Source organism: Pongo pygmaeus, chromosome 19 (genome assembly GCF_028885625.2).
Source record: "Pongo pygmaeus isolate AG05252 chromosome 19, NHGRI_mPonPyg2-v2.0_pri, whole genome shotgun sequence".
NCBI classification, from domain to species: Eukaryota; Metazoa; Chordata; class Mammalia; order Primates; family Hominidae; genus Pongo; species Pongo pygmaeus.
The window spans coordinates 26,480,616-26,501,819 of record NC_072392.2 but is presented as its reverse complement, the minus strand read 5'-3'; the positions used below and the strand labels follow the sequence as shown (position 1 = coordinate 26,501,819).

General features: G+C 43.3%; 1 pseudogene; it reads left to right on the top strand.

Annotated features, from left to right (window-relative positions):
* The first annotated feature begins 746 nt into the window (after positions 1 to 746).
* On the top strand, positions 747 to 20,754 carry LOC134738773 (putative uncharacterized protein LINC02693; annotated as a pseudogene).
* Positions 20,755 to 21,204: the final 450 nt, after the last annotated feature.

Sequence of the window (21,204 nt, the reverse complement as noted above, 5' to 3'; positions counted from 1 at the left end):
TAAACAAGAAGGCTCACAGAGTATAAGAATTGTCCCCCCACCTTAACAGTGTTGTTTTCAGCCTCTGTTGCCTGAAACATTCCAGAATAATTCAGATTTTTTTAACCCTGCCTTTTTATTGAGTAAAACCAAAGTACTAAACTAATAAATATGAAAAAGGATGTTGGGTTTAAAAAGAAAAAGCCTCAAGACATCGAGCCTGTTAGATATTTTAAAAGTGAAGACTGAGAAGGAACGCACTGTTGCTAAACAGAATCATAGGATTATGGTCAATTTATAGTCTTTTCAATATGGGATTTGAATGTTCTGATATTAGATACGATGTACATACTTTATTTATATAGTACCTCCCGAGAAGAAAAAAAACCAATATTGGTTTATACAGTATTTGGCATGCTATGCACGTACGCAGTGATGTATACGATGTCAGAGCTAGAAAATAGCTTAGATACGACTTGGATTCAGCGCTGGGCGGGTCCGCCCCCGCCAAGCCCCGCCCCGTCCCCTCCCCCCGCCTCGCCTCATCCCGCCCACTCCGCCCCGCCTACTCTGCCCCCCGCCCCCTGCCCCCTGCCTCTCCGCCCCCGCCCCGTCCCCTCAACCCCGCCCGGCTCCGCCTCCTCCCCTCCGCCCCGCCCCGTCCCCTCCGCCCCGCCCCGTCCCCTCCGCCCCGCCCCGTCCCCTCCGCCCCGCCCCGTCCCCTCCGCCCCGCCCCGCCACCGAGACATGCGCTGTGCGCCTGGCCGGCGGGGCTGGCTGTTTGAGGACTGCGCGTGGAGCTCCGTGGCCGGTGTCTGAAGTCGTCAGTTTACTGCTTGTAACGAACATAGCGATCACTGGGAACCTGGAAGTAGAGACTCCTTTCTGCCGTCCCTCCGTCCCTCGGGCTGCTGCGAATCCCCCCGCCGGCCTCCAGGACCCCCGGCTGACAGAACGCCCGCACCGGTCCCGCCGCCCCAGGGCCCGCTATGCGCCCGGCATAATGGGAGAAAAATCACAATGGAAAGGCCCAGCCCCTCGCCGTGCAGACGGGAAGCTTGGTCGCATGTCTGATCACCCTTACGCCCCTTGGGGCTTCACTCCCTCTTCGCGGGCTCCAACAGCCTGGGTCGGGGCCTCCTTGTCCTGTGTGGGCCTCTCGGCCGCAAGAACACAGTCCCGAGCCCCGGCGAGCCCGCAGGCCTCCCACCCTCCGTGCACAGGCTGCACTTCTGCGCCCCAGCACTGCGCCTGCGGGACCATCTGGATCACTTTTCCATTCTGATGACGTCCTGTACTTCGTGGCTGCAGGCTCCTCAAGCCCCAGGTCTGTGCAGAGACGAGCAAAGCTTTCTGGAGCACCCATTTTACTACCAGATTTGGAAGGAACGAAGTTAAATAATTTCCAAGGTAAGTAATTAAAATTTTACGATGAAAAGGCTAGAAACTCTTCGGCTGGTAAGAACTGTCAGACATATCTGTGCCTGAAATGTCAGACTTTTTCTGAGAAAAAAACTGAAAACTTGTTTCCCATTATTTTAAATAGGAAAAATTATAGGGCACAGCAAGTCAATAGAAAAAAACCTACCAATTTCCTAACTCACAGTGTGGCAGTAGATTTAAGTTGCACATAAGTTAGGATGTAAAATGCTTAAATGTTGCCACTTGGTCACCCACATTTGATATGGTTGTTAACATGCAGTTGCCTTGGATGCAGTAGCTGTGGCTTGAGACCAGCAACATCCTTTTGCTGACCCTCCACTTTGTCACCTGAACCTCCCCTTTGTCAACACACCAAAGCTTTTTGAAGTGACTGTCATGATCCTGATGGTCTACCAGTTGTTTCTGGAAGCAACATGTGGCTTTTTCCGGCAAACTATTTAGTTTAAAATGTTGTAATTTTTGAAAGCTCAAACATTATATCTACAACCATCAGCCAAAAAATTTGAGACAGGTTCTTGCTCTTTTGCCGAAACTGCACCATGATAGGGGCTCCAGCGATCCACCTGCTTCAGCCTCCCCAGTAGCTGAGACCACAGGTGTGTGCCACCATGCCTGTTAATTTCTAAATTTTTTGTAGAAACTACATCTCCCCACATTGCCCAGGCTGGTCTCGAACTTCTAGACTCAAGCAATTTTCCTGCCTTGGCCTCCCAAAGTGCTGGAATTACAGGCATGAGTCACCAACCACACCCACCCTGAAAAATGATTTGTGAGATAAATAGCTGCTATACAGTTTAGATATTAAAAACTAAGATGTGTTCTTCCAGGAAAGTAATAATTTCAGATATATTCTGTGTCACATCCTGTATGATGAAATAGATGGCAAAAAAAAATCCCATTTAATTTAAAGATGGAAGCTGTAACTTCAAGTAAATTTGGAGCTGAGGAGTCCTTTCGGGCTATGACCCCAGAATTCTGGGGTTCTCTGTACCGATTTTTTGCTAGTGTCCACACACAAGCATTCCTTAATGCTGTGCATTAAACAAATAGACCTTCTTTAACCCCAGATTTCTCTCCATTTACCATTCTGTTTCTCTGCTCCATGCAACTACCTCACCTCATATCCTCTCTTGCACCCACTCCTTTCTAGCTTTCCTCCAGGGTACTTTGCTGAAATGACTTTTATCTCAGTCATTTAGCTGCATTTGACACAGATGATACAATTGAGGATTTCCACCCTTTCTTCTGGATTTTAGGGACCTTCCCTCCTGGATTCCCTCTCACCTTTATCTTCATCCTCCTGCTCCTCCTCCACCAGATCTCTAGTGATCCTCTCAGAATGATCCCACACAGTCTCATAGCTTTAAATACCATCCATCTGTTGATAACCACTATGCTTGGGGCCTCTTCCCTGAGGGGAGCACCAAGAGTCATCCCTGACTCTTTTCCCTTCTCCCCCAACCCCCATGCAACCACACAGCAAGTCCTGTGGCTCTTGAGTGCAACCAGCATCCTGATTCACCATCTCCATTTCCAAAACCAGTTTCAGTCACCTTCCTCTCCTACTGGTCTACTGCCAAAGATCGTCCAACCTCCCTGCATCCTGTCTTGCCCTGATACAGTCCAGCCTCCACTCAAGCATCCAGAGTGATCTCTTGAAAATGTTAAAACATGATATAAGCATATCCCCACCCCTGTGTAAACCCTGCCACTGTCTACTCATTGCAGTGAATAAAAGCTCACACAACCTGGTGCGTGCCTCTTCAGCCTCATCTCCTACCCTTGCTTGTTCTTGCTATGTGGGTCAGATTTTCTGGTCTCCAGAGCTGAAAACAATCTTAACTGACAAACGCTAGATCATAGACTGTATCTACAGCATAAGGCATGGAAGGAAAAGTCTGAGAGAATGAAGGGCCAGAAAAGTTTGTTTAAAAAAAAAAATAAAAAGCACAGGAAACTGGAAACATAACTAACCTGTATGTATATACTTAAAAGAACATGGTAACAAAATGAACTCTTTAGAAACTGAGCCAACAGACTTGCAAACAAGTAGAAATACCTTTGGTCCTACTCTGAAAACAAAAAGAATCCTTTGTGAGTATACAAGAACAAAAATTGTACACATTTCTGTGTCATAATGCAATAAAACTAGAAATAATCAAAAGAGAATTTAAAGATGTTCAGCTTCCTGAAAATGTTAAATTATCCTTTTAAACAAATTAATGCCTACGTCAGGGTGCAAATCCAAAACACAAAGACCTTGCCTATAAAAATATATTTTTGCAAACAACAGTGTATCGGGATGTAAGGAGAGAGCTCACTGACTCAGAAGCTCCCAGAGTGACCAAATGTGTTCATGGGAACTGGAGCACTGCCCTGGAGTCATTTGACATCACCTTATTACAAGTAGGAACAACCATGCTGGGAGATGCTCAGATGCCAGTAATAAGTCAGAGGATTCCCTCGTGAATGGGACCTCCCAGTCCTCTTTGGCACAGGGTTCCAGGCGTGACCACAAATCCATCGGTGAGGGCTTTCAAGATCAACCTACCCTCAGGCAGTGGAGTGGAAACTGGCACTAGCAGCTACAGTGGAAAAAATGAATGTCCTCTAAGAATATGTCATCTGCCCCATGCAAAGACTCTGGATCCCAGAAGTCCTCCTGTTAAGGACTTGGAGCCAGACAACTTCATTTCCTGTCACCTGGGCTGCTCTCCCTCTGACAGCTATGGAAATTGGTGAAGCACAGGAACATATTGGAAATGGCAATGATGTGCCATGCCAATGTGTGGAAGTGTACAAGTTAAGTAATATTTTAAAAACAGAACACACAACAGTTTGCACAATCCGACCAAAGCTCTGTCATGTATGCTTCTAAACAAGTTTGGAAGAGAATTTGGAAATGGCTGAAATTTTTTTGTAAAGCTCATGTTTTTAGTTTGTTTAAATGTAAAAGCATACACTTAGAAACAAGTTAGTATGTAAAAATTTTGAATCTTAGCTATCTGGAAGCTTCAAATACCTAGAATGAGGCATTTCCCAAAGGTCTCTGTAACTTGAATTTTACCGTAGTTTGAAAACTCTTGCCCAGCATAATGGCTAACACCTGTAATCACAGCACTTTGGGAGGTTAAGGTGGGCAGATCACTTGAGCTAGGAGTTAGAGACTAGCCTGGGCAACATGGTGAAACCCCATCTCTACAAAAAATTAAAAAATTAGCTGGGAGTGGTGGCACTGCCGATAGATACAGTTACTCAGGAGGCTGAGGTGGGAGGATCCTTGAGCCTGGGAGGTCTAGGCTGCAGTGAGCTGTGATTGCACCAGTGTACTTTAGCCTGGGCAATACTGCCAGACCCTGCCCCCTCCCCTAAAAGAAAGAAAACTATTAGTTCATAGTGCAGCTGATGAAATAATGTACATCCACAAAGAAAGGGGCAATCCTAATATGTATATAATTACTCAGTATTAAAATATTATGTATAGTATTACATATATTGAATACCTATAATGAATGGGGCACTGCTTTAAGCACTTTATACTCATTATCCCACAAGAATTCTGTCTCCAGCAGGTCTTAGTATATTCAATTTAAGGGCTAATTAGTAAGCAATATATAGAATTGAATGAGAAACTACTTAAAACATAGAAGGCTCTCGAAAATACAATGTGGAATGAGTAACGCAAGTTACAGAGATACACAGCACATTTATAGAAAGTGTAAAAACTTACAAAGTTAAACAGTATATTATTTAGGGAAACAATATATTATTTAGAGATATTATTATGTAATAAAAGTATAATGAAAGTCAGGGAAATAATACTTTTTGTAAAGCTTCAGATGAATGATTGTCCCAGATGGGGTTACATTTCAGAAGGGCCAACCATGCAGACGGCTTCAAATGTAGTGGTGTAGGTGATGGGTACAATTATTTATTTTACTTTTATGTGAGTCTGTGTATGTGTGTGTGTGTGTGTAATTTTGTATGTATAAAATAGTTCGTAATAATTTTTTTTTTTGAGTTGGGATGTTTCTCTGTCTCCCAGGCTGGATTGCAGTAGCATCATCACGGCTCACTGCAGTCTTCACCTCTCAGGCTCAAGTGATCCTCCCACGTCAGCCTCCTGAGTACCTAGGACTACAAGTGCCCACCACCATGCTTGGCTAAATTTTTAAAATCTTTTGTAGAGATCGGGTCTCACTCTATTGTCCAGGCTGGTCTCGAACTCCTGGCCTCAAACAATCCTCTTGCCTGAGCCTCCCCAAGTGCTGGTATTACAGGGTAAGTTGCTGTGCCCAGCCTAATTTTTTTTTATTTTTAAACAGCTTTATTGAGGAAAAATTCACATACCTTATGATCTGCTAGGGTTTAGTATAATCACAGATATGTGCAACCAAAACCATGGTTAAGTTTACAACATTTTTATTAGTCCTGTACCTTTTAGCTATCACCCTGTTCCCCCCACCACCTACCCCAGCTGTAAGCAACCACAAATCCAGTTTCCATCTCAATAGATTTGTCTTCTCTGGGCATTTCATATAAGTCGATCCATATAAGTGTTTTTTCATGTCTGGCTTCTTCACATTTGTCTCATTCCAGAAGGTGCCTGAATTTTTCCACAACTGGGAATGCTAAGCTGTGGGGTGAATTTTTGGTTCCCAAGTGAATGTGAATGAGGCAGAGTGGAAGGAGAGTTCTTTGACTGAGGGAACGGGACAAGAACCAATGAAAGAAAGAGATCCAGCAGGAGGGGAGGGAGGAAGCGGGGTGGAGAGCAGCTTGAAGCAGATGAACAGAGCTCTGGGCCATGACAGCAGAATAGAAGGTGCAGTGCAGCGGGGTGCAGGTCCTGAGGGGGTGAGAGGGGGAATGTGGAAAACAGCAGGTCATAAACTCTGAATTCCAGCTGCTGGAGCTGTGGGTCCCAGGATCCTGGTTATCCCCTCTCAGGCAGGAGCTGGAAAGTGGTGCTCTGCTCAGGTCCAGGAAGGAAGTAGATGCACTGGTGGTGTGGACATGTGCATGGAAGCCCACAATGCCCACAATTGAGGTCAGAACTTCAGGGAGAACCTGCATTTGGGCTCCAGGCTGGTTGGAAGTATTCTTTCATTCAGCAGCCTTCTCATTAAGTGCCTGCTGTGTGACAGACACTGCAGAGCACAGAGATGCAATCTTACCTGTCCCAGCCTTCCAGGCACCAGGGGTGCCACGTGCTTTCAAACAACCAGCTCTCATGTTTCATAGAGCAAGAACTCACTCACTACCACTGGGACAGCACCAAGCCATTCCTTCCAGGGACTTGCCTGGAAGGCTGGGACATGGTTATTTTCCATCTCCCCATGGTTCATGGTACTGTATTCTGCATAGAATGGGCAAAGTACAACTATCATTGATTAGTAATTGAAGAAACAAAGATTTTAAATTCATGTTTTTTACAAAATGCAATATCTGAGATGTAGCATTCTATATCTTTGGCTTCTTTAATGTTAGCTATACAGACAAAATAGAAAATGAAAAAAAACTTTCCAATATTAAATATTCACATTGATGTCTGTATTAGTCTATTTTGTGTTGCTATAAAAGAACACCTGAGGCTGGGTAATTTATGAAGAAAAGAGATTTATTTGGCTTATGATTCTGCAGGCTGTACCAGCCTGGCACCACCATCTGTTTCTGGTGAGGACCCTAGGAAGCCTCCAATCATGATGGAAAGGGAAGTGGAGCAAGGAAGAAAGGAGGTGGGGTGCCACATGCTTTCCAACAACCAGCTCTCATGTTTCATAGAGCGAGAACTCACTACCACTGGGACAACACCAAGCCATTCCTGAAGGATCTGCCCTCAAAGACCAAACACCTCTCACTAGGCCCCACTTTCAACATTGGGAATCAAATTTCTTTCTTCTTTGTTTCTTTTTTTTTTTTTTTTTTTTTTTTTTGAGATGGTGTTTCACTCTGTCTCCCAGGCTGGAGTGCAGTGGCATGATCTCAGCTCACTGCAAGCTCTGCCTCCCGGATTCATGCCATTCTTCTGCCTCAGCCTCCCAAGTAGCTGGAACTACAGGTGCCCACCACCACACCCAGCTAATTTTTTTGTATTTTTGGTAGAGACAGGGTTTCACCATGTTAACCAGGATGGTCTCGATCTCCTGACCTTGTGATCCGCCTGCCCTGGCCTACCAAAGTGCTGGGATTACAGGCTTGCACCACCGTACCCATCCTAGGCCCCACTTTCAACATTGGGAATCAAATTTCTTTCTTCTGTTTTGTTTTGTTTTGTTAAAGAGATAATCTCACTCTGTCACCCAGGGTGGAGTGAAGTAGTGCAGTTATAGCTCACTATAGAAGCCATGGCTGAGCTGAGCCATAGCTTACTGTGGCATCCAACTCCTGGAGCTCCAGAGGTCCTCCCACCTCAGCCTCCTGAGTAGCTGGGATAACAGGCTCAATCCACCATGCCCAACTAAGTTTTCAATTTTTTGTAGAGACAGGGTCTCACTAGGATGTCAAATTTCAACATGAGATTTGGAGGGGACAAATATTCAAACTGTATCAATGTCAACAGGTTTTTTTTTCCTCATAAAGAGTATCTATGTGTTAGGAACTTTAGATGTTTAAAAAGTGGTGGGGGGGAAGAAATATATAGTAAGGGACACACACTTTATAATTTCCTCACATTTTAAATTACTCCAATAACTAATGCATAGATGGATTTATGGGTCTGGAATTTTTTCAGTGAGGCATTTGTTTATAATTAAAATGTGGATTTTATCTCCTTATTCCTTTTTAATTCAGTCCCAGGCCTGAGCCACCATCAAAACCTTCCTACATTGAAGCTGGGGTTTTTCCCTGAAAATGTTGCTTGTTAGGAAACAAGGAGGCAGTTGCCTTGAGCCAGCTGACCTCAGCCGCCATGCCGCTCTCACAGAGGAGTGTTATTCAGTGGGAAGTTTTGCTCCCTGCATGGCACCGCAGCCCCTCAGCCATGAACTCAGCAAACACTGTCCCATTTTGCCCCCAGTAACAAGCACAGGGGCACCATCACAGGCTAGTATCCAGTGTGAACTAAGTCTTGGGAACTTACTGGAATTGTTGGAAGATATGTCCCTTTTTAGTAATGCACATGGCTGTAAATATTAGGTACAATTTGATTTCAGACTCAATTCATGATGTGTTTTGGCTCAGCTGTGGCCTGCATATGGTGTTGCTGAAACAGAAATGAAAATGCTGGTGAGCCACAGAAAGAAAAATCCTGTGTTTTCTGAAAGCTTCCAACACCTTTGGCCTTGTTCCTTAATCACCTGGGAGGAAGAGAACCTACAAAACCTGGAAACGCAGTGGCCAGCAACCAGCCCTTGACAGGCTTGCTGAGCTGTGAGGGTCTGGAGGAGGAAGAAGCTCTGCATTGTTTCTGCAGCCCCCGTGCAAAACAATGTTGAATTCCAGCGTGATATTGAAATGAATGTATTTTATTGTAATGTTAAATCTTAAATTTTTTATGAAGTCCTTTGTTCACAAATGGAAACAACAAAATGACAAATTATTTAAAATTTTCAGATTGTGTAACCTTCCTGTCCTCTAGCAAAAAAAAAAAAAAAAGAAAGAAATTTGATTCCCAATGTTGAAAGTGGGGCCTAGTGAGAGGTGTTTGGGTCTTGGGGACAGATCCTTCAGGAATGGCTTGGTGCTGTCCCGGTGGTAGTGAGTGAGTTCTTGCTCTATGGAACATGAGAGCTGGTTGTTGTGAAAGTGCGTGGCACCCCACCTCCTTTCTTCCTTGCTCCACTTCCCCTTCCACCATGACTGGAGGCAGCCTGAGCTTCGGAAGGGAGGCAGTCCTTTAAGACAGCCGTGTCCAATATAAACAATATGAGCTATGCCTGCCTGTAGTTTTAAATTTTCTTCTAGCCAGGTTAAGGAAACTAAAGAGAAACAAGTAGAATTGATTTGTAATAATATAATTTATTTGACCCAATGTATCCAAAATATCATTTTAATGTGTGATGAGTATAAAATTATTAATGAAGCATTTTACATTTCTTTGTCCTAAATCTTTAAAACTCACACCATATTTTACACTTCTAGCATCTCAGTTCAAAGCAGCCAGATTCCAGATGTTCTGAAGGCTCTGACTCCCTGAACTCAGGAAGGTGAAGGGCCTGAACCGCACTTCTCTGCCAGGAGCGAGGGAGCTCCCCCTCCCTACCCACATCTCTTCTCAGTCCCAAAGGAAGAGAGAGTGCCCTGAGAGAGCAGAGGCTGCCAGCAGGAGGTGGCCACAGGTAGGCCACTGCTGCCCATCTGCTGCCCATTCTCCCCTCCAGAGATCAGAGGACAGCGGGGTCCCAGGAAGTGGGACCTGTCCACAGTCTTGACCTCCAGAGTTTAGATTTGGAGGGAATAGATTCCAGACAAATGCCTTACCTTGCTATTTGGCCTTCGCCCTAGTGGTCAGGCTGTCATCTATTTCCTCCTGTGTTGTGCGATACTGTGTGAGTTTTAAGCACATACACGTCTACATGCATTTCTTTATAATTCAAGGGACCCAACTTCTAATAAGGGGAAAAGGAATTCAGTACCTAGACAGTCCCTATAGTGTGCCAGCTAACTTGTAGTCAGCATGTTGTTAATCCTGGCATCCTGTCAGCTCTGGGTGTGTTGGTTAGCTGTTACTGTGTAATGAGCCATCCCAAAACTTATTTAGCTCATGATTGAGCAAGTCAGCAATTTATGGCAGGCTCCTGCCATAAGTTAATTGCTATACCTATAAAACCTGCCGTACCTTTATAAGGTATAGCAATCTTCGTGTGTGTATGGTAGAAGGGGGTCAGCTGCTGGTGACCAGGCAGCTCTGCTGTTGAGAGTGAGTTGACTGTGGACTGGGCAACTTTGGTTCTCTTCCCCAAAGTGTTTCATCCTCTAGCAGGCTAACCTGGGCTTATTGTCATGGAGATGGCAGGGTTCTGAAAGAAAAGGAAGAAGCATTCAAGACCTTTTGAGACTGGGCCCAAAACTGCCAGCTGGATCCAAGTCTTGGATCTAACTCTGGATGGGAGCAGCTGTAAAAGTGCATTGCAAAGGGTGTAGACACAGGGAAGGATGAAGAAACATGTATAAAGCACTCCACATGTTTGGAAATTCTTTTCATCCCATTTTGGTATTTGTAGGCTATTAATGGTGTTCAACACAGACCAAATCAAAATGCTGTGCCCAAAACAACCTCTTACTCTGAAAGCAAGTGATGTAAAGATAGATCTGCTGAAAAGACATTTCCTCCTGCTGCAATTTAGTCAAGCAGCTGAGCACGTCTTGAAGCTGTCCTTTGATTTTAACAGGGCAGAGCTATTTTCTAAGATGGCCCACCACCCCTCCCCACAAAGCTGAGATGCTGCAATGAGGCGAATCCCAGCAGCACACAAGGAAATCAGGCACAGCTAAGGTTCTCACCCGTGATGCACCTTATAATCACCTGGGTGGCAGGGGGCTTTTAAAATTCCCAAAACCCAAATTGCAACAGACCAGTGAAATCAGAATCCCTGGGGTAGGATCCAGACATCCTTGCTGTTTAAAGCTCTCCAACTGGTTACAGTGTGTGGCCAGAATTGAGAACCACAGCGTGAAACCAACGTCTTTTGATGAACTAGTAGCAAATGGTTTCTCAAACCAATGTGAAGTCTTTGCTGCCGAGCTGTAGCCTTTCAGTCTTACTTGCATTATTTACATGCTATCTTTTGCAGGACTTGACCTCTGCTCCTCGTTTTGTTTCTGATTCAGCTCAATTTCACAAGTACTGAGTGCATACGATGTGCAGAACACCGTGCTAGTTATTGTGGCCTTGGTTTGGGGAGGACTTTGCTGGGAAATAAAATCACATCATCAGAAATAAGAGTCTTACTACTTACCAAATTGAGGCAAAAATGGGAAGACCTAGGGGGTCTCACCCAAGGGTTAGGACACTAATAGATACATCAGAATATTACAGTTCATCTGATGATGCTGTGAGTGGAAGTGTCCCACTTTGAAACAAAAAACACTGCTGTTACTCTGAGATACAAAGTTATGTGTGCAAATACGTGGTATTTAAATATTTTGTTGATATATAACATGCATATAGAAATACGTGCATAAAGCATTCCCTTAAGCTCAATGTATATTATGACAAAATTAATACACGTGGGTAACCAACAAATAGAAGCAGCCTCACTCATGTGGCCCACAAGCGCTTTCTCCCTCTCTCCTCTTCAAATGTACCAGTGTCTTAACAGCTGACATTACAGATCAGTTTTGTCTTTCTGCGCAAGTCTTTTCATTACAGAAAAATTTATATATATAAAAATTGAACAAAATTGTATAATAGAGCCATGATCCAGCTTTAACAGCTAATAATCATGTGCCATTTTTGTTTCTTCTGTACCACAGCCCTTTCCCTACTACCCTTCATTTTATTTTTTTTTTTTAGTTCTTTTTTGGTGAGGTAAGATACACATGCATTGAAAGGCACAAATCTTAATTGTACAGCTTTGAAAAATAAATACACCCATATAACCTTCACCTCTTTTCAGAATGGAATATTTCAATCATCCCCAGAAAACACCCTCATGCTCATTCCTAGGCAATTTTTAACTTCCCCAGAGGAAAGTACTGTTGTGGGTTTTTTTTAACCGTAAGTTCATTTTACTTGAAATCATACAATATACATTTTTATGTCCAGCAGTCTCAGCATAATATTTGTGAAACACCCCCATAGTGTGTGTTTTAGTAGTTTGTTCCTTTGTATTGCTGAATAGTATTCTGTTGTATGAATGCACCATGGTTTGTTCATACATTTCTCTGTTGATGAATATTTGGGTTATTTCCTGTTTTGGGCTATCATAATAGTAAAGGTCTATGAACATTCTTATACAAGTACTTTTTTGTATTGTTTTATTCCTTTATTAGCATTGAAGTGACACATTTTTTCATTTTTTAGCAGTTGCTCCAAGGATTACAATGTGCATCATTAACATTCTCACAGTCTAGAATTAATATTGTACTATTACAGTGAATGTAAAATAGAAAAACTTGCTACAGAATAGTGCCATTTATCTCCTATCCTTTGTGCTGTTGTTGCTGTAAATTTTACATCTGCATGGCATAAACCCCACAACACAGTGTTATATTTGCTTTAGTCATAGATCTTTAGATGAAATTAAGAGGAAAAAAAAGAAAAATATATAATAAATATTTGGAGGGAGATGTTTTGAGGCCACAGAAACATACTGTTTCTTCATCCAAAATTTTTGCATTTGTTGATGACTCTTTCCTGCAGTAATGATTACTGTGGTGTTCTAGTGGTAGTTTTCTGTTTGTGCTCCTTCAACATTTATTACTTGGAATTCTTCTGCAAGGAAGATTTGTCTTTCCTTCCTGATTTATTTAATCTTTTCTATATCAGTATGGACTTGTGGATATTTATTTTATGTTCTTGGTTACAGTTTAGTGCTGTCATAGTTGTTTGCCACTCACATTGCTCCACCTTGAGTCATAGCTCTTCCAGGTTGGCTTCTTTTGACATGTCCCCACCGTTTTATGTTTTTTAAAAGCACTTTCTTATTTTCTGGCACTGCAAGTTGCTCTAGTCTCATCTCGTGTTTTTCATGGCAGGCCTAGAATTAGTCATTTCTCCAAGAAGGCTTGGTTTCTTTTATAGGAGAATGGTATTTAGAAACCAGGATCTGGGTACTGGGTGTACTCATTAATACTGGGATATCACTGCTTCGAGGCCCTCTCAGCATAGTTTGGAAACACGTGAATGTTTCCAAACATGTATGCATGAATACAAACTCAGCATCTACCTATCTACATCTGTCCATCTAAACAGACACATTAAAATAGACATGGGTTCATACTGACATTCCTAAGTCCAGTCCAGCACCTTAGGGTTTATTCTAGCATTCTCCCTTTGTTTATTTATAACTCTTTCACCTACAGAGAGAAACTGGGCTCTAATTTTCTAAAATATATTTGCTAACATGGAAAATCATTTCAGAATTGCTAACCCATATCCTGAAACAAATTTGCCAACCAGAATACAGTATGTTTGTGTGCAGTTCTTGAGTCTTACAGTATGCAGTCAAAACAGTATTTTCCAAGGTTACTTAGGTGAAGACTTTTTTCCCCCACATTGTTCAATATGGGTTAGTCATAATTTTTAATTCAGTAAAATTCATTTGTCACCAACTGCATTCCATCTGACCCACCCACCATCTTTGTTGATTTTTAAATTTACATAGAATAAAACTCATTCTTTGTAACATACAGTTTCATGAGTTTTGACAACTGTATAGAGTTATACATTCACGTTCACAGTAACAGAACTGTCTCATCACCTCTAAGATTCTCTATTCTTGATGCCTCTTTGTAGTTAACCCCTTCCCCAACCGCATTCTTTGGCAACCACTAATCATTTTCTATCCCTATAATACTACCTTTTCTAAAATATCATATAAATAGAATTATAGAACATATACAACACAGATGAATCAATTGGGTTGTTTGTTGTTGAGTTGTCAAGAATCGCTTGGCGATATATGTGAGAGTTTATTTTGGGGTTCTCTAGTCTATTCTGTTGGTCTATATGTCTGTCTTTATGCCAGCACCACATTGTTTTGATTTCTGTAGCTTTGTACTAAGTTTTGAAATCAGGAAGTATGAGTCCTCCAACATTGTTCTTTTTCAGGATTGTTTGGACTATTCTGGATCCTGAAATTTTATATGAATTTTAGGATGAATTTTTCTGTTTTGCACAGGACATCATTGGGATTTTTACATTCTTGGTTTAGTTAATTCCTAAGTATTTTAATCTTTTTGATGCTCTTGTAAATAGAATTTTCTTAATTTCCTTTTCAGATTATTCATTATTAGTATTTAGAAACACAGCTGATTTTTGTGCACTGATTTTGTATCCTACCATTCAGCTGAATTTGTTTATTCTAACAGGAGTGTGTGTGTGTGTGTGTGTGTGTGTGTGTAATCTTTAGGGTTTTCTACATCTAAGATCATATCATCTGCAAACAAATATAATTTTACCTCTTTCTTTTTAGTTTGGATGACATTTGTTTCTTCTTCTTGCCTAATTGTTCTGGCTAAAACTTCCAAGCCATTTTGAATAGAAGTGGTGAAAGCAGGTCTCCTTGCTCTGTTCCTATCTTAGTAGAAAACCTGTCAGTCTTTCACCATTAAGTATGATGTTAGTGTGTGTTTTTCATATATGGTCTTTATTATATTGAGGTAGCTTCCATCCCCTCTGCATTTGCTGAGTGTTTTTTCATGGAAGGGTATTTAAATTTTGTCAGATGCTTTTTCTACATCTGTTGAGATAATCATTTGATTTACCACTCCATTCTCCTAATGCAGTGATGTTTGAATGTTCAACCATCCTTGCATTCCAGGAGTAAATTATACTTGGTCATAGTGTATAATTATTTTAATATGCTGCTGAATTTAGTTTGTTGGTATTTTGTTGAGGATTTCTGCATTGATATGCATCAGGGAAGTGATACGTGTCTCTAGTTTTCTTGTCTACTTTTTTTCTGACTTTGGTATCAGGGTAATGCTGACCTCATAGAATGAGTTTAGAAATGTTCTCTGATTTTCAGTTTTTTAGAAGAGATGGATTAGTGTTATTTAAGTGTTTGATAAGATTCACCAGTGAAGCCATCTGATTCAGGGCCTTTCATTGTCAGAAAGTTTTTGATGACTGATTCAGTCTTCTTAGTAGTTATGGGGTCAATTCTAATTTTCTGTTTTTTCATGATTCAGTCCTAGTAGGTTTTGTATACCTAAGAACTTGTCTATTTTATCTAGACTGTCCTATTTCTTGGCAAACAGTTGTTTATAATACACCTCTTATAATTATTCATTTCCGTAGAATTCATAATAATGCCCCACTTTTATTTTTGGCTTTGAGTCTCTTTTTCTTAGTCAATCTAGCTAAAGTTTTGTCAGTTTTGTTCACCTTTTCAAAAACCAACTTTTGGTTTTGTTTATTTACTGATAAGGAGGGATTTATTTCTGTCATATACTGTTGGTTGTTTATATGCCTTATAGCTTTTTTGTTCTTCATTTCCTGCATACTGTATTCTTTTGTATTTAATTGATTTTTGGTAATGAAATGTTTTAATTTCCTCATTTCCTTTTGTATATGTTCTATTGTGTGTGTGTGTTTGTGTGTGTTTGTGTACCACCATGAGATTACATTTAACTTGCAGGTTTATTCATTTTATTCAATTGTATAAACATACTGTAATTTATTTATCCATTCTGCCCTTCATGGTCCTTTGGATTTTTTTAAATTATTGTACTTTTTTTTAGAGCTGTTTTAGATTTACATGAAAAATGAGTGGAAAGTACAGGGAGTTCTCATATATCCAGTTTCCTGCCCACATGCCCTGTTGTTACCCTTACAGTCTTGCCTTGTGGTACATTTGTTACAGATGATGAACAATGTCGAAACATTATTATTAACTAAAATTCACTAGAGGTCACTCTTTGTGTTGTACCTTCTATAATTTTGAGAAATGTGTAATGACATGACATGTATCCATCATTAATGCAGCATGCAGAATAGTTTCACTGTCTTAAAATATCCCTTGTGCCTCAGCTACTTGTTCCTTTTTTTCACCCTCCCCCTCCCACAACCCTGGCAACTACTACTCTCTTTACTGTTTCCATAGTTTTGCCTTTTACAGAATATCATGTGGTTGGAATTCTATGGTACATAGCATTCAAGTGGGCTCACTTTACTTACCAATATGCATCTAAGTTTCCTGTGTGTCTTTTCATGGCTTGTTAGCTCAGTTTTAAATCCAGGAATAATAGTTCATTGTGTGAATCCACAACAGTTTATCCATTCACCTATTGAAAGACATCCTGATTGCCTCCAAGTTTTAGCAGTTATGAATAAAGCTATCATAAACATTTACATGGAAGTTTTTGTGTGGATATAAGTTGTCAGCTTACATATGATAAGTGTATACTTAACTTTGTAAGGAACTGCCAGGCCAGGCACAGTGACTCACGCCTGTAATCCCAGCACTTTGGGAGGTTGAGGTGAAAGGATTGCTTGAGCCCAGGAGTTCATGACCAGCCTGGGCAATATAATGAGACCTCATCTCCACAAAATAAATTTAAAAATGAATCATGTGTGGTGGTGCCTGTTGGTGTTAATATCATTGTTATGCAACCTGCTCTAGGAAATGACAATCCTGTGTTCTCTAAGATGAACCTAATGAGAACCACTCAAGTCAGTAGTCACAACCCATCATTAGCAGAAGCTCAGAAAATAAGATGTTAAATGCCTGGCCATTAAGTTTTCTTATCTTTATTTCTACAGAATCATCACCCCTGCCCCATAAACATGAAAGAAAAGACAAGAGAGGCACCCCAGAAGAGAAGGGGAGAAGTGCCCCAGAAAAAATCATCCAGTCTCTGAAGTTTGCCCAGGTGGGCACAGGCCAGCCAGCCTCTCCTCTGGTTGCCCAGCCAGCTACAGGCTGTCATTTAACCTTCCACCCAGCATGCTTTTGAGTGTGCAGAAGTGCTGCATGCCCTCTTCTTTGAAAACCTGTTGAGCAAATGCCTCCGCATTTTATGCACCTTCAACCTCCACAGCCAAAGGCCCTCAAGACCAAACATGCTGTGCACACCGAGCAGCTCTTTGTGTCCCACTCCTGGCCGATCTCCTGCATCATCTCATTGAGCTTCATTGAACTCCACAGTCTGCATGCTCTGTGGAACTCAGGGTCTTCATTTTGCATGGAACTCAGGGTCTTCATTTTCCATGGAACTCAAAGTCTTCTTGCTCTGTGGAACTTGGAGTCTCCTGGCTCCATGGAACTCAGGGCCTTTGTGCTCCATGGAACTTGGGGTGTGTGTGATTCATGGAACTCAGAGTCCTTGTGCTCTGTGGTACTCAGGGCCTGCATGCTCTGTGGAACTCGGGGTCTGCATGCTCCGTGGAAAGCACCAGGATGCACTTGACCCCCCACACCCACACACACGTCCTTCATTTTATTCCTCACCCTCATCTGTCCACCCTGTGAGGCTTCTTCACCCCCACTCTCCTTTGAGCTCATGCCGGGTCTTTTGGACTGGCCTGAAGCATGGGTGTTGGTAGGAGGGAGTGGCTGAGGTCATGCCTTCAGGCAAATTCTGCTAGTGAATACAAATTCTGCTAGTGAATACAAACTCAGCATCTACCTATCTACATCTGTCCATCTAAACAGACACATTAAAATAGACATGGGTTCATACTGACATTCGCACCTGATGGAGCTGCCTGGGGAGGATGTTTCCTTGGAGGACGCGCCCTGGCAGCCACTGGCTTCTTATGGTGCCTGCACTGCTGCTGCTGCCATAGGGGTGCCACAGGGCCACACTGGGGGCTGTTCTGGAATTGGTGGTTTTCATTTCCAGGTTAGGTAGGGACTGGCAGGCACCTTGGCTGTCCTTGTGGCTTCTGCCCTGACCCTGGTCCTCCCCAGGCTGCCGATTTTCCGGGCTGCTGCTCTTCCAGGAGGAATTAAAGGTGGGAATGGCTGAAACCTCAGCTTTGTATTCACAGAGACCCTAAGCTGTGTCATGCAGAAAGGGAAAGGATTGCAGATGGTGGTGGCATCAGCTGAAGGCAGGGGATTCACTGTGATGCTGGAGCCGTCCACGCTGGGATGTTTGCATACAGCCCAGGTTCAATTTGGTGGCCCATCAGCAAGTCCTGGATTTGGTCTCACTCACAAGCCATGGACAACATGAGCTCAATTTGCCAGGACTCTTGGGGTTAGGGAGAGCTCAGCGTCCGGGTGGCTCTGGTTCCTTCTCATGCTGAAATTCTGCTGGTGTTCCTCCATGGGGCCCTTGTGGGTTTTTCTGAGGTGCTCCTCTTGCTGGAGTTGAGGATGAGAAATGTTTTCAGTGGGTTTTCACCCTCCACACGTATGTAAGAGGTGTTGTGTTTCATTCCTGTCAGTATCCATTGCTGCAGCTTCCTGAAGTTGTGTCCGTTAAAAGGCAGGGACCTGGTGTCCAGGCTACAGAGGGTGACTCCAGGTTCCACAGCACCACTGTGGACCACTGTGCCTATGGCCTTAGGAGAATTCCCAGATAGCACAATGGGGCTGCCCCAGTGGGTGTTCAGCTTGTTGCCAACAGTTACTGAAGCCAGAGTCTGCAACCTTGATGTTCAGGTCAAGCAGCCAGAAACAGGTGTTCTGGCTTTAGGTCCCTGTGGACAATGCCATTCTCTCCTTCCCAGGCTACTGATGTCCTGGGTTGCTCCTCTTATGGTAGAAGCTCAAGATGGAATGGCTGGAGCTTGGCTGCCTCTGGTTAGAGCCTGGGCTCTGTATTGCAGACATCACCCGGCAGAATTCCTCATGGGCCCCTTTTGTCGTGGGTGCGACTGCTGGAGCCAGGGTTGTCGTGGGTAGTAAAGGTATTTACCAAGACAACTGTGAGTAAGGAAAGGCAAATTTATTACAGAAACTATGAAAATACATTGCAAGAATGCAACATGCAGCACAGCAGAGAAGGGGCTGTCTGCAAAGATAAAGGGCTGGAGGGAAGTTTTCTAAGGTTGTGCTGGACGGGGCTATGTGCCGGTGAGCTTGTGCTATATGCTAAGAATATGTTGGAATAATTTTAACTGCCAGGGCTTTCCTCTTCTGGTGCCTGAGGGAAATGCCCTGCTGCTTTTAGCTGTCTTGTAACCCACACGCCTTTTCATTTCTGAAGTTGCAAGATAACGGCTGTGGTTTTTCACACAAAAGGGTTGCAGACTGGGTTAGGTCCATGTTCTGCTAACCTGGCTCTTTCCCAGTTTCAGTTAACTTAGTGGTTTACTGGAGCCCCATACCTTTCTGTTTCATATGGCCGTGATCCAGGAGGTAATCCGTCACCTCCCCTCCACTAGAGAGCTCCACGGCCAGGGGTAATCTTCACTTCTCCTCTGCTAGAGTGCTCCATGGCCAGGAGTAATCCTCACCTCTCCTCTGCGAGAGTGCTCCATGGCCAGGGGTAATCCTCACCTCTCCTCCGCTAGAGTGCTCCATGGCCAGGGGTAATCCTCACCTCTCCTCCGCTAGAGTGCTCCATGGCCAGGGGTAATCCTCACCTCTCCTCCGCTAGAGTGCTCCATGGCCAGGGGTAATCCTCACCTCTCCTCCGCTAGAGTGCTCCATGGCCAGGGGTAATCCTCACCTCTCCTCCGCTAGAGTGCTCCATGGCCAGGGGTAATCCTCACCTCTCCTCCGCTAGAGTGCTCCATGGCCAGGCAGTGTTTCCTGCATCCAGAGCACCTCAAACAATTTCAGTGTTGTGGTGACTCAGGGCCTTCACCATACAGACTTGGCAGCATAGTCTAGAGGCTGGAGGGGCTCTGTGACTCCCATTAATGACGGTCACTGCCACGGTTTCCCCAAGCAGGATGTGCCGGGAGAACTGCTCCATGTTGGCTCAGCAGAATGTTATTATAGGTAGCTCAAAAAGAGAGGGTACAGGGCTTCTCTAGATTATTTCAGGGAACAGCTATTATTTGAATGTTAATTTAAGACTATTTTATCAATTAAAAATGTAAGGCCCAAGAAACTTCATTTAGGAAGAATGAATAAATTGAATGAATACTGTTAAACTTTATGCTTCTTTCAACAAATATTTTCTGCTCCTCTCTATGAGTCAGGCACTGTGCTAGATACCATAACATAGAAACATAGCGTCAATCAAATATGGTGTGGGTACTGTATGTCAAATTTAAAAATAAAATAAAAGTGCTATATAAGAAATCTCTCAGTGCCCTGGAGGCAGGGTCCAGAGACATATCCTGTGGATGACTGGGGCTGAGGTTTAAGGGATGAGCCTCGGTGATGAGACAGATGGGAGAGGGCACCTAGGAAAGGCATCTTCAGGCAATTGTGGTTCAGTGAGCTGCAGCCGTCGCGGCAGGAGAGTGAGGAGCACGGCCTATCTGGTGATTTGCTGTGGTGATGTTCTGCAAACTTGCCTCCGGGTCCTGAAGTATTGCTTCTGGGAAACACAGGGTAAGGTTCCTGCAAGCCTCTGGTTGCAATATTTTCAACTGCCAAGGCACCGTTCATGTTCCATGGCTTCATTTTCCAACATCCCTGTAAAACAAGCCAGTCCCATCAGTGTTGAAAACTGCTCTCCACATACCCTTTTCCCGTAGAGTACTTCATGATCTACAGAGCTGCCGCTGCTGAAAAGCTAACACTTTCCATGCCATGCTGCCTTTTGAAAGGTGCCAGCCAGGCAGCATTAGCTAAGGCCGCTTTTTGGCTCTCCTCACAACAGTGCTGCCCGCTGTGCTCTCATTGGTCATCATCTCATGAAGTCACAAATGTAGCTGCTTTTCCATGGTTTTGCCACACACCAGTGGTGTTAGTTTTGCACTTTCCCGAGCAGCCTCGTGTACAGGTTGGTGAAAGCTCTCCTTCCTCTTTCTGGATGCACTGTAGTGCTTGTCATTAGCGTTGAACTCACAATTTGCAGCACTAGAACCCACACCTGAACCAAGATTGGCTAACAAGCGTTTTCTCTGTAAGGCACATCACAGCCTTCTTGCTCATAAGGACACTAGACAGCGCTTCAGCATTATGCTTAGAGGCCATTTCAAACAGTGAAATCTCCAACAACAAGCTCAAAACTGCAAAAAAAGTGGTACTATATAGACCATGAGAAGACTGGTTTGCAGGTTGAGAGTAGGAACAAGAAGGCAGCATGGGGCCCTGCATGGCC